We start from the raw sequence: 17,361 nt of genomic DNA, 5'->3' as shown, positions 1-17,361 counted from the left end.
ACAACTCTAAGCTATTGAAGATAGACTGCCCCTCAGGTTCATACTAAATCGAAAATAAAACATCTGTAAATCTCTTCTGGTTAATCTCCAAAAGTTAGTCTTTTTCCTTTTGTAGATGTTCTTGAATCCTATTGTAAAGATAACAACTAATTATCTTACCATCAGCATCAAGCACTTTAGTTATACCAAATTGTCACCTTTAAGCTTTCAAAACAAATTTTTACAATACTTTAAATATTGTATGCCATACTTATTATTAAGTGCTGTTGAAACTGTAAATAATCTCATTCATCCTGCACCAGAGCTAGGGAAACTGACTTTTACAGAGTGACCAGTAGTGGTTTAAGAATTTCTTTCTCTGGGTAAGGTGTATACCTGAAAAGTACACTGTACTCCCAAGAGCATAGAGCTGTCCTAGTACTGTCCTGACTAATGCCTTCAACAAGTAAAGACAAATAAAGTGAATTTTTAATAGAAAAGGGAGTGACTAAAATTTCATTTGTATCAACTATATAGATCCAATACAATTAATGAATTAATTTTATAAAATTATGTAACATTTGTGTTTATTTTTCAAAATTTAGTTTCAAGTTTTGAAATAATAAATAAAAGTATTTTTATAATTATATATATATGATAAACTGTTATCACTAGTAGTTTAGAAGTAAAAAGTAAAAATATATGGGTACTAAAAAAATTTTATGTACCGTGTTAAAAAGTTCATCATAATTTTATCTTATTTTATTAACGTACTTAACTTTCCCTTGAAGATTAATTGGTTTTTTCAATCCAAAAAGGTTTTTTTAATTATATGAAAAAGTTACTGATTCAGTAGTTTAATCTAATAGATAGGTCAGTACCTTTTTTTATTTTATTTTATTTCCATTAATATTTTACAGAGTTTTATTTATGTGTCATCATGAATATATATGTGACGTAAAAATAGAAACACTTCATTTGGTATGACTCTTTAAAACAAATTTACTACTGAAACAAGTCTGACTGAGCTTTCATTTGTCCTGGAATGTAACCAGAAAAAAAACATTGTTTTATTTATCACCGAAAATATGTAAATTTATTTTAAAAATTTTCACTTTTCATTTTTATCTATTTTTATATGAGATTTTTATGTAAATAAAATAGTTTTCTTATAATGCATTTATTTATTTTATTTCTATGTTAATTGAATTAAGAATTCGTTATTTATAAATGCGCTCATTTATTATCTTTCATTTGAAAAAGTTGAACTTGTATTTTATTTGCAATTATATGAGAAAAAAAATTACCTGAACTGGAATATTTAAATTACTATATGTTATGCAAATGGTTTTTTCTTAATCATTCACAATTTTATCTGACATAATAATAAATCTAAATACTCTCGAGGATCGATCAGCTTCCGGATGAATCGGTCCTTCGTGAATCAGTGAAAGAATGATGACTCTACCACATATGGTATGGCACTCTGTAGAGTGGCGCCCACACAAGTTTATTTCCGATGTCAAGCGTCAGACTTAGCTGCAAATTTTCCATTCTACTAGTCTCGGTCTAGTTCATACACAATAAGAATCCTTACATAATTTTCATATGGAATTGTTCCAAAAATGTTTCTATGTAGATTTGATTTACACATTCAGACGAAATAATTGTAAACAAATAATTCTGCTATGTTTGGAATAAAATCTGTGCATTAATTTTTTGTAATATATTTATTTAAAAGTTTTAAGAATATTGTAGTAGCCATGACCTCGAGACATTAAAAGTTAGAAAGAAATGACCATGAATTTAGAAAACAGATAGCTTTTGTTTTTAAATTGATCTACACCAGACTAAAAGGATAGTTTTAAATTATTTAGAAGCTGAGAATTCAATACTATTAATATCAAAAATAATCTAAATTTTAGAAATTTGAAAGTAAAAATTAATTCAAGTCTGTCTAGGTGATGGTATTACAATTTAAGCTCCAACAGTTCAAAATCAAATTTTTAGTCTGATATAAGTCTGTTTAAGATAAAAAATAGACTACCTGTTTTTCGACTCAAGTTAATATACACAAGAGTGGTATAAAATATAAACTAGAATTTAAATTTTATTAAGTTTTTTTTTGGAAATTTGAAGTTTGTGATTATGATGCATAAGATATTATTATGAGTCATTGGAACTTATCTTCATTTTCCAGGTATGTTGATGAATTTGGTTAAAGGTATGTCAATTTATATTCATATTATATTTTCAAATGAAAATTAATATGCTGAAAGACTTCATTGATTACATCAAGGTACAAAAACTCTAGCCCTGGTTATCATGATGATTAAAAACCTTAGCAAGGATCCAATGGTCTAGGATTATTCTTGGCTCTATGTTAGATTTATTTACCCAGTTTCGATCCAATTTTGGGTTAAAATGGACCATCATTTGTGCTTACTAGAATAGTATAATTATCACAAACAAAATATTTAATGAAGTAAAAATTTTTTATTATGGTAAGAACTTCTTCTGCCGAAGAAAGTATTTTCTTTTTTTTAATCAAGTTCTAAATCGACTTCTAACTCTAAAATTCTTTACTACGGTATTGCATAAATAAAAAAGTAAAATTAAACATAGATTTTTAAAGCATCAATAAATTATAAATTCTAAAAAAAAGAGATGAAAACATGGTGAGTGTCATAATAATGAATCAAGCGAGGGCGTCAACTTTCATTTCTTCATACAAATTTTATACCAAAGTTGCATTTTAATTTTTATGTTATCTTACTATAGAATATTTGAAGTATTTGCTGCAACCTCTGCAATGAGTGAAAGATTTATTTTTATTTGTATTAAATTAGAGACTTGTCACCTTTTTATACTCGAATTCAGTGAAAAATTCCTCTCAGTTCAGATTTTTTGTTATCAAGATTACTTGCTTGCATGGAGCACAGTGTTTGTATGCTTCTTTTATTATAAAAGTGATACAAAGGATATTTTATTTTCATAAAAATTTTTATTTGACAATGAGCTGCTTATTTTTAACATCATTCCATGTAAAAGAAGATAAATGTTGTAAAAATTATAATGAATCATTGAAAAAAACTTTCAAAAAGATGACAGTAAATTAGATAAATGAACCAAAATGCTGAATATTAAATTACAATGCTATGGTGATAATGAATTTAGGTATATTTTTGATAAAGTAATGCTAAACTATAATCACTTCAAGAATAAGCTCATATTTAATTTGATAATAATGTAGAATAGATTAAATAATTAAATATTATTTATTTTTAATTGTTCTTCTAATGACATTGACCACTCAACTGTTATTTAGAACATTATTTTAACGACATTTTTTTCAAATACTCTACACACAATTCGATTTTTATTCGATCTCGTTTTAGTTGATATTGACAACAACCTTCACAATTGGCTGCCATGTATTTTAGCATGAAAGGAAAATTGAAACAAAAAAACACACAAATTGAATTGAAAAAACATGAATATTCGTGTATAGACATAATTCTGTGTGCGTCAGCGAGTAGCAATATTTTAGTTTGTATAACATATCAACCCTTTCAGCCTATAATGAATAACTTTTTGTAAATATACATTAAAGTGCTTCGAAACATCATCACATTTCACTTAACTTAAGTGTAGTATCAAAATAATTTATTTGAAAAATTGTCTCAAATTTGAATGTTCCTTTTTTTAAAATTGTTTTTGCAAGGTAACAGATGACAAATTTTGTAAAAGCTTTAATTTTTGATGTCACAGCCAGTCTTCTTGTCAGTACATTTATCATTTTTAATGGCAAAATTTTCGAAGCCATAAAATATACCAAATGAAACCGCAATGACACACAAAATATCTATTCATTAAATCCTTTGAAAAGCATTGAGAAATGAACTCAATACATTGCAGGCAAGTTAGTGACATTTCGAAATACATTCTTAGAATCATTAGTCTCTGGATCGCGGATTTAATTTTGACATTGCTACGTCATCTTTTAGTACGATGATAAACGAGATAACAGAGCACGAAGAATTGAGAGTTGAGAAAAATTGTGGTCACACGAAGGATGAGTGTCTTTTTTGCCTTTCATTGCCATCATCATCTGTACTACAGCCACAAAGATCTTTTTACAGTAAGAATCTTCTCAAAGTCTCGTTCACGTTCTCGCGTGGTTTTGCAAGTCCACGGCTTTGTACGTAATTCCACTACGTGAATAGTCCGTGTTTCAAACAATCATTTAAATCCCAATCTTGACGGCGTGTCGGCTAATTTCAAGGCGAAAAGACAAATTATTTTCTAGTTCACCGCAGCCTTAAAAACTTGGCTTTTCAATTATCTCAGCCTATTTTACTTCTCATTTGTAATCTTTGAATTAATTTTTTCTCCATGTTATATCAATTATTTCAAAAGTCTTTATTATTATTATTGATAATTTTAATTTATCAACAGTTCACTTAAATGCGTATGTTTAAATTAAATATTGTAATTGAATGTCGTCAACTATTGGTAATGAATTATTTAATTATATAAACTCGAATTGATAACAATAATTTTGATTTGATGATCTTTATGCTTATGAACTCATGAGTGCACTGTCCCATGTTGTGTTCATTTATTTACTGGTTTTTAATGCAGTTCAATTTTTAACTGTTAGGAATTCATTGTCAACATTGTTTACGTACTTTTTATAAATTTCTATTTGTGTTCAATAAAAATTTTGAATTCCCTTTCTGATTCGAATTTATTTTAAATTATTCCAAGTAGAAAGCAAGACTGGCTCAATATTGGACTGTGATTGGCTAAGACTAGCACAGTGTTTAGTCGGGAATAGGTCCTTTGTGCTTTCTTGCTCGCGTATAAAAGCTAGCTTTTTGGCTATTCTAGATGTTATCAGTCTTATCAATAAAGCATATTGAATAGAAACCAGCATTATTATAAAGATGATAGGAATAATTTTTAACGAGAAAAGTGAGCCTGGGCACACTTTGTGCCTACACGACAACTTTCCATTGGAGTTTTCTTCTAATTAACTCTAGGAAAAGGTAAAAAATGATATCAGATCATTAAATAAATGATGAATTTGTAATTTTATGCTACGACAGTTTTCTCGTTTTTTTTTGCCATAGAAACTCGAAAAATCAACATTTTTAAATAAATTTTTTTTTAATTTGTTCATTTTTGTGTGTAGATGAAAAAAAAAATATGATAACTTAAGTCGATTACTCATAAAAAAGTTATTAACAATTATACGTGAATAAGTGTATTATACATTAACATTAATAAAATTTTATTTGTGAAAAATTAGTAAATAAAAATTTTTTCATGATTTTTGTTTTCAAAATGTTCGTTTTTTTGTGTAGATTCACAAAAAAAAAAATGAACTTCGTTTGAAGTTTTGCAAAAAAGTTATGAATGATTATGAGATTATATTTTAAAAAATGTGTTTATAATTTTTCGATTTTCTAGAGCCAAAAAACAAGGGACTGCAATGAAATTGATTATTTTTTTTTAATGAATTAAATAATCAATTGCAACTAATAAATAAAAAATTTCATTGATATTGTAATCACTTTCAGTTATTTCATCAATTTATTTTTTTTTAAATCAATGATAGTTAAAACAAATATTGAAAAGTTGTCAGTCTAAATTTTTAGGGTTAGATTTATTCATAGCTTGTTAATGATAAATTTCTATAAGAACAATTGCAGTGGGTCACTATATGAATCACTGTCATTTATTTTAGACAATGTTTGTCAATGACCAACGAATCTCTATCTCAACATAAATGATATGAGTAATAATCAAATTTATAACCACATCTCATTACATAAACCAACGAATATAATAATCATTATCTAACTTTGGAGACAGCATTTATTCAAAACTTTCAAGTCAGTGTGTCAATAAACCTCATCTTATCGTCCATACGATATAACAGTTAACAATAAATACATGTAGAGTCGACCATTTTCGATAAGAATATAACCTGCATACACAGAAACATCCGGTCGGCCTCTGGCAAAGTCGTTCGAGTTTCTTTCTCTCATCCTCTTATATACACTCTTTGCCTTTAAAACCTTTTTCTTCTACTCAATGTTTCCCCCAGTTCTATTTTTGGATTTCGCGACGTATGAGCCGGACGCCAGACGCATTAGGAAAGGGCGGCTACATTTACTTTCAGTACTGCAGCAGCAGAGTTTTCCTTTTGATACCATCCCCAATAAAAAATCTTCTCATTTATATACCAAGCAAAGAACTTCTCTATTGTCATTACTTTGCTGTAATTAAATTTGACATTGCTTTGAAGATCCAACAGTCGTTTTATCTATTCCAGACTGTCTTTGTGATCAAAATCACTTGTTTGCTTCAGGGATTAATTATATCCAGTTTCAAGAACACAATTGCAGGTCAAGATCAAGCTATTTTCATTCGCTCATTTCTTTTCATAAGACATTTAATGCGGAAAAACGTCCGTGAAATCAATTTGACAAGTTTGAGAGGATCCCCCATAGGATACTGGTAGAAGAACAACGATGAGACCACGTGAAATATAAGGACGTCGACCCTGCGCAATCGATAATCCCAACGTGTAACTGTAGTATCTACTTATAGATGTGTGTATTTATGTATGTTACAGTAACATTGCGAATTTTCAACGCTTTAAATTAACCCCTCTTTTCCATTTAAATCCTTCACATGCATTTCCTGACGCCTATGATGCACGATGGAGTTTAGTTACACATCAAGATATTTTTTTTAGTTAATTCTCGCATGTGTTTTCTGGTGATAAGCATAAAGGTAGCAATAATAAAATTAACGAAAACGTATGACCCAAGGATTATGATGTGGCATGGATTACTCAGAAAATGTTTTATTTTTAGCTTTTAAATAAATTAAATTAAGCTCCAAGTGCTAGATACCTTGTGATATCTTTTTCAAAGTAATCAGTTTAATCTATAAAGAGTCGTAGGTTTGAGTGACTCTATAAATTCATACCATACATTTTCTGGCATTTATTAATAATCGTTTTTAATTATTAATGAAAAATACTAAAAAACTATTAAATAAAAATAATTTTCAAAGTGGAAAAGTAAATTTGACTATTTTCCAGTTAATGTTACAATCAGACAATATTTTTCCGTTTAAAGATGTCGATCATTTGACATTCACTGCAAATCCCAAATTTGAATGTGTTTTATTTCAATGCACTTCAATGTTTTAAAATGACGTTGCCCATTTAATTAGCATTGTAGTTACTTTTAATGCACCTAGAAATGTTTAAAAAATAGCTACAATGTTAATAAAATTGGTGACGTCATTTTAAAGCACTTTAAGTGTATTGAAATAAAACACTACGATTTGCAGTGGTTAGAGTAATTCTTTCTCAATTTCGTTGTTAGACAAATAATTATGTAGACATTTTTTTTACTCTCGAATAATGAAACAGTAAAAGTAATAAAACTGATAGCAGAATCAATGAATACAATAAAACTAATTCAAACAATTCTATTACATTAATTGCACAATCAATAAATGTTTACTTATTTTGAAGTCAATTTAATTATTTTCATTGTGTAATTTGTAGAGAGTAGTATATGATTGATTTTCAGGTTTAAATTTTCAAAATAATTATAATAAGTTTAACAAAAAATCAACAACACTGAGAATTACAAAATTGAACTTTAATGTGCACTCTACAAATTAAACAATAAATATTCACTGTCTCTCAGTGATTTTTACTGTTTTATTTTTAGAGAGTATGAAGAACAAAAGAGACATTAATTTACTGATAAATTAATAAAATATGACTTCAAAAGTATTGACATTAAACTTGATGCAGTAAAAAAATGAGTTTAAAATAAATAAAATGTCATTAACTCATTAACAATAAGAGGTATTGATTTAATTTCCTAACAATTTATTCAAGTATTATGATGAATAAAATCCAACGCAATTGCCACTTTCATAATGCGCCCACATTATTACGAATGTCAGTGACAGGCGAATGGTAAAAAATATCAATATTAAATGGAGCTACTGAAAACCAGTATGAGAATTTATTCGCAATATTAATGAATGAATTTAAAATTAATATAATATATAAACTGGTAATTGATACAAATGAATAATAACATTGATATATAAGAAGTATTTACATTTCATTTCAATTCATATACATAATTATACCATATCACAATATTTGCTTCCGGGCATGCAATGGTTAAAATCTCATTAACCCAAGCCTCACAAAATGAGTCCAATCGAATCTTACAGATCGAAAATGTAGGATTACAATGACGTGACTTAGTTAATCTACTTACTGCAACTACTTTACTCTTCCACACGGAAGAATAGAGAGACGGGATCTGAACTGTACACTGGTTGATAACTGTGGGCGATATATATATTACCTTGCGTGTGTTTGACAACTTTGATTGTCATCAATAGACCCAACGGGTGACGCTCCATTAATTTAAATCGAATCATTAGTTCACGCAACTTGAGTTAGCTCAGAAGTTTAAATAAAAATCAAACCAATAAGGCCTTATAGAAGCCAGTGACAATTGATACCATTTAAGATACATTTGTCAATACTAAATATCAGTGAATAACTTTCAAGTACTTTCTCTTTATCAGTCAGCAGCAGCAGTAATAGTAGATATGACATACGAAATATTCCAATAAATCATTGCTTAAAGCTTTCACTGGATTATTTTATTTAGTTTTTCATTTCCTTTTTCTTATTTACAATGATAGAAGAATTTATTTATAATAAAAATAATTTATTATATTTAATAAATGTCTTATTTGGACAAAAGATGGAATAAATATTTGTTAATAGTTAGAAAATATTTATTTGAATAAGTTTATTTAAATCAAATAAGTGGTTTATGATTTTTTAATAAATGTTATCTCCATACCAGAATGGATTGGATCAACTTAAAGAGATTGATGCCTTACATAGGTGACTAGAAGAATTTAATTAAATTTTTAGAGAATCCCGAGTAAAAATAAATAGGCTCAAAAGAAGCCCAAAATGAAAAATAAGTCCAATACAGACTCGATTGATGCACAATCTTGACTTAAAAAAATTTTCAGTTCCCAAAACGAGCTCATTACAGGCATAAATTTCGAAGGAGCCCAATCCAAGCCTAAAAATATTTTCTGTGAGACTGAAAAATGATTTGGGCTTGAAAAACTGATCATTTTTACTTAGGATATTAATAATTATATACGTAAAAATGATTGCATATAAAATTCTTATGGATTTGTAGTACTAGTAGACTCCAAAGTTTCGATAAATTTAATAAAATATAATTTAGAAAACTCTTCGGTCATAATGAATTTCTGCTTCGGAACATAGTAAATTCTGTTTCGCGTTTTTTGTACGAGAGAGAAAAAAAATTTCCATAAACCTGGGACTAAAAATACTATCAACCACTGTAAAAAGTCGTACGACCGAACATACTTTTCTTTATGCATTTTTATTCTTCTTAAAAATGTTTTGTACGTGGATTAAACATTTATTATTAATTTAAAAAAAATTCATTTAGAAACTTATAATCAAATTCAAGTTCAAATTGGCCTGACATTAGACTTTTTACTGTGGTTCGTAGTATTTTCAAGCTCAGGTCAAAGGGAAATTTTTCCCTTGAGAGATTCTACTATAAGCCACAGTATAAAGGAATACATCCCATAGTAAAATTTCATTTAAGGATGTATGACCCTTATATAAATTTTATTCCCATGGAATTTGCCTAGACATACATCCTTAAATCTGTAAAAAAAAATAATGTAATATTCGTTTTGTGTACTGGTGATTGGAAGCAGTGTGATCTTTTCTCAATTTTTTAAGAAAATATTTTTCAAGACAGCACGTAAAGTTGATTTCCATATCCAGTCAATAACAACATTACCATATAAGTAGGGGTCAAACTTTCAAGAGTGATCACATGATCTCTGTAAAATTTTAATACATTGGGTTGTCTTATAAGTTCTTGGCACTTTTAATTATTAGTCGAAAATTTTTCAAACTCTCAGCCTTCTTCGTTTTGGAAGAAGGGTATTGAAACTTTGTTCAGTAGGTGGCTGACTGTAGTTGATAATGCGAGAGATCACATAATTGATTAAATGCATCTTTATTAATGAAAAAAATGATAAATACTAAATTGCTTTTGACTTGCAAGGATTTATGGGACAACCCAATATTTATTCCTTTTTAAACAAATCCTTCTATCAGTGCATTGTTAATTCGTTACATTCCTCAAGTCTTTGCCATTTTCTTTTATTCTTTTTATATGTCTCTTTGTCGTTGAAGCTGCGTGTGATTTTTTGCTCCAATCAACGTTCGGCGAATTCTTCACCATGTATGGTAAAGACACGACATACCCCCTTGAGATATCCAAAACCGCTGGATCGAAGTATGCGCGAAAGAAAAAGATTGGGAAGTCGAGATCGAAAGATCCTTCTGCTTCTAGACACTTGTACGTGCTCCGAATAATTCCTGGAACCTGATCCAGGACCAATTGAAGCCGCGTAACAAGACCTCTGAAATTTTATACTCAATACATGTTCAATTATTTGCACGCTTTGTATATTATTTGATTACATGCTGAGATAAGGTGAAGGTAAATTCGATTTAAATATGTGAGGTATTGAATGTGATTACTTTTATTTAGTGGCAAAGAAGTGAGGAAATTTAAAATTTTGGTTTGGAAATTTTTTCGAATTCTCTAAATAATAAATTGAAAAAATATTTAATGTTTTTTTTTAATACATCAAATGTTCATTTGAACAATAGATGGTGTAATTTTCTGCTTTTTAATTGACGTCTCGAGTTTTGGTGTTTCCTGAAAACATGGTCTTCAGTTTAATTAGTAAACTTTACTGTGTACAGTAATATACAATTGAATACAGTATTAAAACATAATAAAAATTTTTTATTGGACTCAAACTCGTTGTCTAAATGCAATATAGGCATTGACTTCTGAGCATTATCATTCACTTACAGTGAGTGTAGAAAGTATTCGTACCCCTATAGGGTCGTAATGAAAAAATAAATTTTAATTTGATAAATTTTTGATTTATTTAATTTAGAAAATACTGACATTTAACTCAGAATAGTTGAACTTTATTTATGACAAAATAAAAGTTTTATATAGAAATTATTTAAAAATATTGCTAAAATAAATTTATTTAACTTCAGCTTAATTTTGTTATGACGTATAAACAGATGATTATAAATCATATCATTTACAGCTTTTTAAGTACAGTTAAAAAAAAATAATGATAGATAAAATATTGTATAATAACTTTTTTTTAAAAATGCTTAAATCCAGAAGATGAACAAGAGATAAAAAATCAGATTTTATGTAAGATAATTTTATTTAGGAAGAATAATATTTTTTTTCAATTACCCGAACCTCACCTTAAAAGATAATTGTTTTATTTTATTTTAATTTTTAGTTTTTTTATTTTTTGTCCATATTCTGTGTAGTATTTATTTGTTGCTCCAGTCACCCTACTATGCTAATTAAAGGCAGAAATCATAAGAAATAATCAAATCACTGCTAATTAATAAATAGGATAAAGAATAGGTGAATTATTACCACACTAAACAGACAGTTTATAAAATTGATTATGACTATTATTAATTATGAATTGTGAAAAAAAGTATCTCAAGTTCAAGGTAATTTAAAACAAAATGTTCATTTTTGGAGTTTGACTATTTTTAAAATTTATTCTAATCTTATACATACAATACAATTCTTTTAAAATAATTCAATTATCAATTAAATGTACTTTCGCAAATCTACTTTTAAAAAGTTTCCTTCAGATCTCAATAAAATAATTGCACTCAGATTTCGTGATCACTTTTGACTGATAATAGTATATTATTAGTCTCGTGTGTGTTAAAAATATAAAACTACACATAATTGACTCATTTCCTTAAAAAATGGAAACAGAAACATATTTCAGTTTAAATTGGCTAAATAACATAATAAATAACATTTCGTTAGTAATTTTGACAATTCTCACGAGACCCAATGTTATTTATCACTGCATATTTATAATAAAACCCACTTCAAAGTACGATTGTCTGCCAGATAGACTTTACCATACAAAAACAGTTTCTATACAAGTTAGATTTATTATAGACCAAGTTTCTTATTACCTGCAGGTATCTATACAATAAATGACCTGCATTCCATTTTCTCTATAATTTAGTGTAATAAAACGTGTTTGATTTTATCTAGACAATTGCCGATGATTAAAGTAAAATTTAGTCAAGTCAGAACACTTTAATTTCAGCTAGCTAAGAAGAAGTTGACGAATAGATTACTTCTACGATAATTCAGTATGTACTAATTTTAATCTAAAAAGTATTTTAGACCTAATTATTTCTATTCAATCAATCACACCCATTAAACGATGATCAATCATTCGTAAATCTTTTAAAATCAGTTACACTTGAAGTTTCTTAATAATTTTTGATATCTTGAGGCTGTGATGATGACCATGATAGAGAGGAAAATTGGAAGTAACAGGATAAAAAACAAGAAAGTTTAATTTTTTTCGACGTCTCCAAGACATTTTTATCTCCGAAACTGGTGGATTTTCGCTTGAATGGATGTTACAAGTGGGAATGGATAATGAAAATCGACTCATCTATTTCGCCGAACAAGGGGATAATGGGAATCTTCGATAGAAAAACGAATAAAATCATGATAAAAGGTGAAATTGGTGATTTCATAGTAAAGAGATGAAAAAAATATATCTCCAATGGAGTGGTCGTTTTTGGTCGATTACGAAAATGAGAGATTGCTTTCGTAACACCCTTAGGCGTCACAATTAACGCATTTTATTAAATAGCCATAGTTAAAAGAGATAAGAAGTTGTATGATCAAATGCGTAATCATGAAAACTACACGAGTGGTACGCAATGAATTATTATTTACTCGATAAAGTCATGTAGACAAGGTTGTAATATGCATCCAAAGATCGTTTAAGGAAAACTAATTGTCGAGAAGAAAATCACTGGTGGGGTTCTTATCGAAATTGAATATCAAATTCCAAGTAACTAGTTATTATCGAATTATAAAAATCACGTTATAGTGAGAAAAGTACATCTTTATCCTTTTTAACATGATTACCTGTTCTCACTCTTGCTTTATTCCTAACCAATTATAGTCTAAAAGGAAATCCATTAGTCATTTCTCCATTATCATGACAATTTGTTATTAAGAATTCGTTTAATTATTTTAATTAGAAATTATGGAGATTTTGTTAAGCGTTAATTTACATTTGAGAGCTACATTTGTAGATGAATGATAAATTTTGGATTTAATGGCATACTTACTCCTTCGTCATCACGAAAGATTTTGCAAGTGAATGTGAAAGGAAATTGTAAGTGCAAATTTCTTTCTATTATAGAGAAAGACTTTAATTAGAGAAATATTTTCAAACTAAATATAAAACAGTAATTAGTTGAAAAATTTTACTAAAAGAAAACTTTTGCTTCAATTTAAATATTTGTATTGAACAAAAAATAGTATATTAAGCAACAAGGGCGGTAACTAGCCGATTGCCCATGGTGGCAGTGTTATACGCACGAGCGAAGCGAGTTCAACACCTGAAAAGTGTTAAACAGATGTTTAACATGCAATATCGTCATAAAAAAAGGGCATAAGGGTTTTTTCAAGAAAATATTTAAAATTTGCTTTTATGTTAGACATCCGTGCGTTATTTAAAACTTCCCGTGTTTTATTATCCGTAGGCCTAGAGTGGTCAATCGGTGAGTTACCGCCTGGAAACTCGTGCGGTAACCAAGCAGTTATCCCGCACGTGTGATGAAAAAAGTATTACTAACTTGGAACAAATATTTTGTTAAATAATTGAAATTAATTATTTTATTAACGTAAAAAATTATTTCTTTATTTAAAAATAAACGATTTAATACAAACAAAAAGTTGAGTAAAGTGTTTGAAACCATTTATAATTTTAATAAATAAATCAAATATTGTTTAAATCAATAAGTCTTATTTTGAAGTTACAACTGGTACTGAAGTAAAAAAAAACCTATAAGTAGAGGATCTTATTAGAGTTTTAAAATACTTCTTTATGAAAAATAAATTACAAAAAAAAACTTCAAGTTCTTTAAAATAATAAGATTTATCTAATCAATAATCAGGAAACTGTAGGAACATATTTAAATTGTAATAATAAATTATAAATCAATCGCGAGGATTATTCAGATTAATAAAAAATACAAACGTTGATTTATTCAACTTGCATACTAAGTGCTAGTTCTAGAAAGCTTTATAATACCCCGAACAAATCCATTGTTATTCTTTTGACACCTACCCTATTTCATCAATGAGACATGGCTTATTAGATGTGCCTAGTGTTGGGTCAAAGTGGAAAGGTTTTTCTTCCTAATAATGCAGCACTGGACAATTTGTACTTATTCAAGTACAATATGATCCTCAGGTACCTGGAAAGTAACCACAATACTTAAAGAGTAACGAGAGCGCTGCCCAACATTACAGGATATGCATGCATACCTAGATAATTTTTTACAACATGTTGTCAACTCCATTACATAAAGTAGAATCTACTCACAAAGCAAATAAATTTTCTTGGGTCTACATTTTCATAGATTGTCTCAATTTAATCCCTACTGAACAATGGTACTTTCATCCAGAGCCTAATAAATTTATACAATTTCTACCCTCCCAAAGGTCCAAGAACCCCAACAAATTCTTGGACCTCTTGGAGAATATATTGCATCAAATACAGTGTATTTGCTCTTTGGGCTAATACTTATATCTTCATGAACTCTATTTACTGAAACCAGCAAATCATTATAATGAATACAGACTGTTGATGAACAATTAACACTTCTAGCATTGAATATCATCAACTGTACAAAACGCTGCATAAGAACTTTCTCTATTATTTCCTGTTTAATGGAGTTGTTGGATAGAACTCTAGTTTTCATCCTATCACGAGTAATATTCTTTTTTGTCAAATGAAAAACTTAGTGCTCCTGCAATTCAGAAACGCAATTCCTAGGACAAAAAAAGGATGAAGTAAGAAAGAACTACAACGACTTTTATCTGCACGAGTTGCCAGAGCAACCGAGTATGAGGTCGATGACAAGGTCCAATATAAACAGAGTCTTGATGGTAGTTTGCAATCATCCAATAGTCGAGACAAGCAATGAGCACCTACAACGTCCACCAAATACAATAGTTACACAGTATTCAGTTATGTATTTGATCAGTCAAGATGTATTTGCTAGCAACTTGCTTCATTCTAATCCACAGAATGATATTGAACAAATATTTCAAAGTATGTTAAAATATTTCCAAAAATTTCTTTCATCGATTTACGTGACCGAAAAACGGAAGAATTGAAATATTTAACATTTTATGGATCTTCTTCAACATATTCATATAATAACCATGAGATTCCTGATGCTCTAATAAGGTCGGATCAACGATAAATAGCACGAAAAGAAATGAAAAAGAAGTTCTACCGCTTTCTAAGGAATTCAAAAAGCGCGGCAGTAGACCACCCGAAAATCTCAGACGGGTTTCCAAGTGTCTGTTAGCTGGCATAATAAATAAGAGTCTAGTCCACCCACGCCTAAAAACCCACAGATCTCAAATGTTTTTATGAAGAGTCCAAAGAGGTGGGTTAATCGCGGGGGATCTAAGGGATGGGCGTTCAATGATGTCGTTTAACTGGGAAAAAGGATGAGAATGATGGTGTTTTTATATTTACGTATGCATGCATATTATAGGAGTGGCATCGAAAAGATGTGTACTTTGTGTATATAGGCGCGACACAAACCATTAGACTACAAATAATAAGGGTCTTCTAGCGCTTGTCATTCTTAGAATCTTTATAAGAACAACGGATCACTCAACACACCACATGCTGTATCATTTATTTTAATTACCCCTCTGCCTTGGTAATCATAAATTATTGTAAAGGTAACTCATCTTCTCGCAAATCTAGCTATTCCATTTCTACAGGGTAAAGCTCCAAGTTATGAAGGATTTCTATTTATATAAAATTTATTTTATTTGTTTCATGAATGTATATTGTTTGAAAATATTTATTGAAGGGTTTATTATTTTGAATTAAAGAATAAATTTTATATTAAGTTCTCAAAGCATTTCAGTTCCTGATGTTGGATTATATTAAGTAAGATTATGAAAAAAATTGTATCAGAGTAAATTGACATTTTCTTGACCATGAGAAGAAATAGAATATAAGATAGAGTTGTAGGCTATAAAACTATTATTAACAATCTTACTTAATTGTAATTTTTTATTTTGTTTTTTTAAAAATGTTGAAGTGATTTTTTTCAACTTTCGAGACACAATTATAAATTATAACAAAAAAGTATTCATTAAGAAGTAATTATTAATAATAATCGTTTGGCCATCAATGACATCTTTGTTGTTATTAAATAAACGTTATGAATTTACCTTTGAGTTCTCCTTAGACAGTTGCATTCACTCAACGTCAAAAAACTGTAACAGACAAGAATAACTTTTTTAGAATTTAAAAAATAATACATTCACAATAATATCATTTCTTGTTTTGACTGAATTTTTCAAATTAAATTGAATAGTTGATTAAAACGAAGAATTTCGTTAAATTATTTATAAATTACTTGCTCAAACTCTATATTTGTAAGCAATCTTTTCGTTATAAATACTAATCAATAAAAACTATCAATGACTTCAAAAAGCATAAAGATAAATAAAAAGTCAGTATATTTTAGTTGAAATTATCTCTAAGTCATGATTAAAAAAAATAATTTCTTTTCTATCCTGTGCTATTTAAAAAGACTTCTATAAAAATTGATTGAAAATATAAACTTTTATTGCATAAAATAATATCACTCGAGGTCATAGTCAAAACAAAAAAAACGTTTAATGCATCAAGTTTGAAGTCAGGGAGTAAACGACATTGAAAAAATTTCTGTTTCGTTTTAATATCAAAATTGAATATGTATTGAGAATGTTAATAGAAGCAATATAAAATTTTGTTGTAACAAAACTTAAATTAAAATTTTTCTTTGTACTCATCTAATTCCAAGAAATGATAAAAACAACATCATCTCATAATGAAAAAAAAAATTTCTATTAAAATATACAAAAATATTCTCATCTGATAATCGTCGAATCAGTAACAGCATAAAAATCAAAAAGAAGACATTAAGATGAAATGGAAATTATTAAAGCTGATTGATCTTATTGTCAAGTTGGTATAAGAAGCATAGTATACTTGAGAAACGTATTATTTGCTTTTCTACATAAAAAGGATTTAAAAGATCTAAGATCTAATATTAAG

The 17,361-nt window shown here is 28.4% G+C and overlaps 1 protein-coding gene across 1 annotated transcript in view; it reads right to left on the bottom strand.

The window, feature by feature from the left end:
* Positions 1 to 16,549, bottom strand: part of LOC118064799 (amyloid beta A4 precursor protein-binding family B member 1-interacting protein) — a 137,517-nt gene extending 120,968 nt beyond the window's left edge. The window contains exon 1 of the mRNA XM_035079859.1: positions 16,491 to 16,549. The gene's annotated coding sequence lies outside the window, so the exon portion shown is untranslated. The remainder of the gene's footprint in view (positions 1 to 16,490) is intronic.
* Between the last annotated feature and the right edge of the window lie 812 nt (positions 16,550 to 17,361).

The sequence above is a fragment of the Chelonus insularis genome, unplaced genomic scaffold (genome assembly GCF_013357705.1).
Source record: "Chelonus insularis isolate UGA/USDA-ARS -01 unplaced genomic scaffold, ASM1335770v1 contig_109_pilon, whole genome shotgun sequence".
Taxonomy (NCBI): Eukaryota; Metazoa; Arthropoda; class Insecta; order Hymenoptera; family Braconidae; genus Chelonus; species Chelonus insularis.
This window is presented reverse-complemented; position numbering and strand designations above follow the sequence as displayed.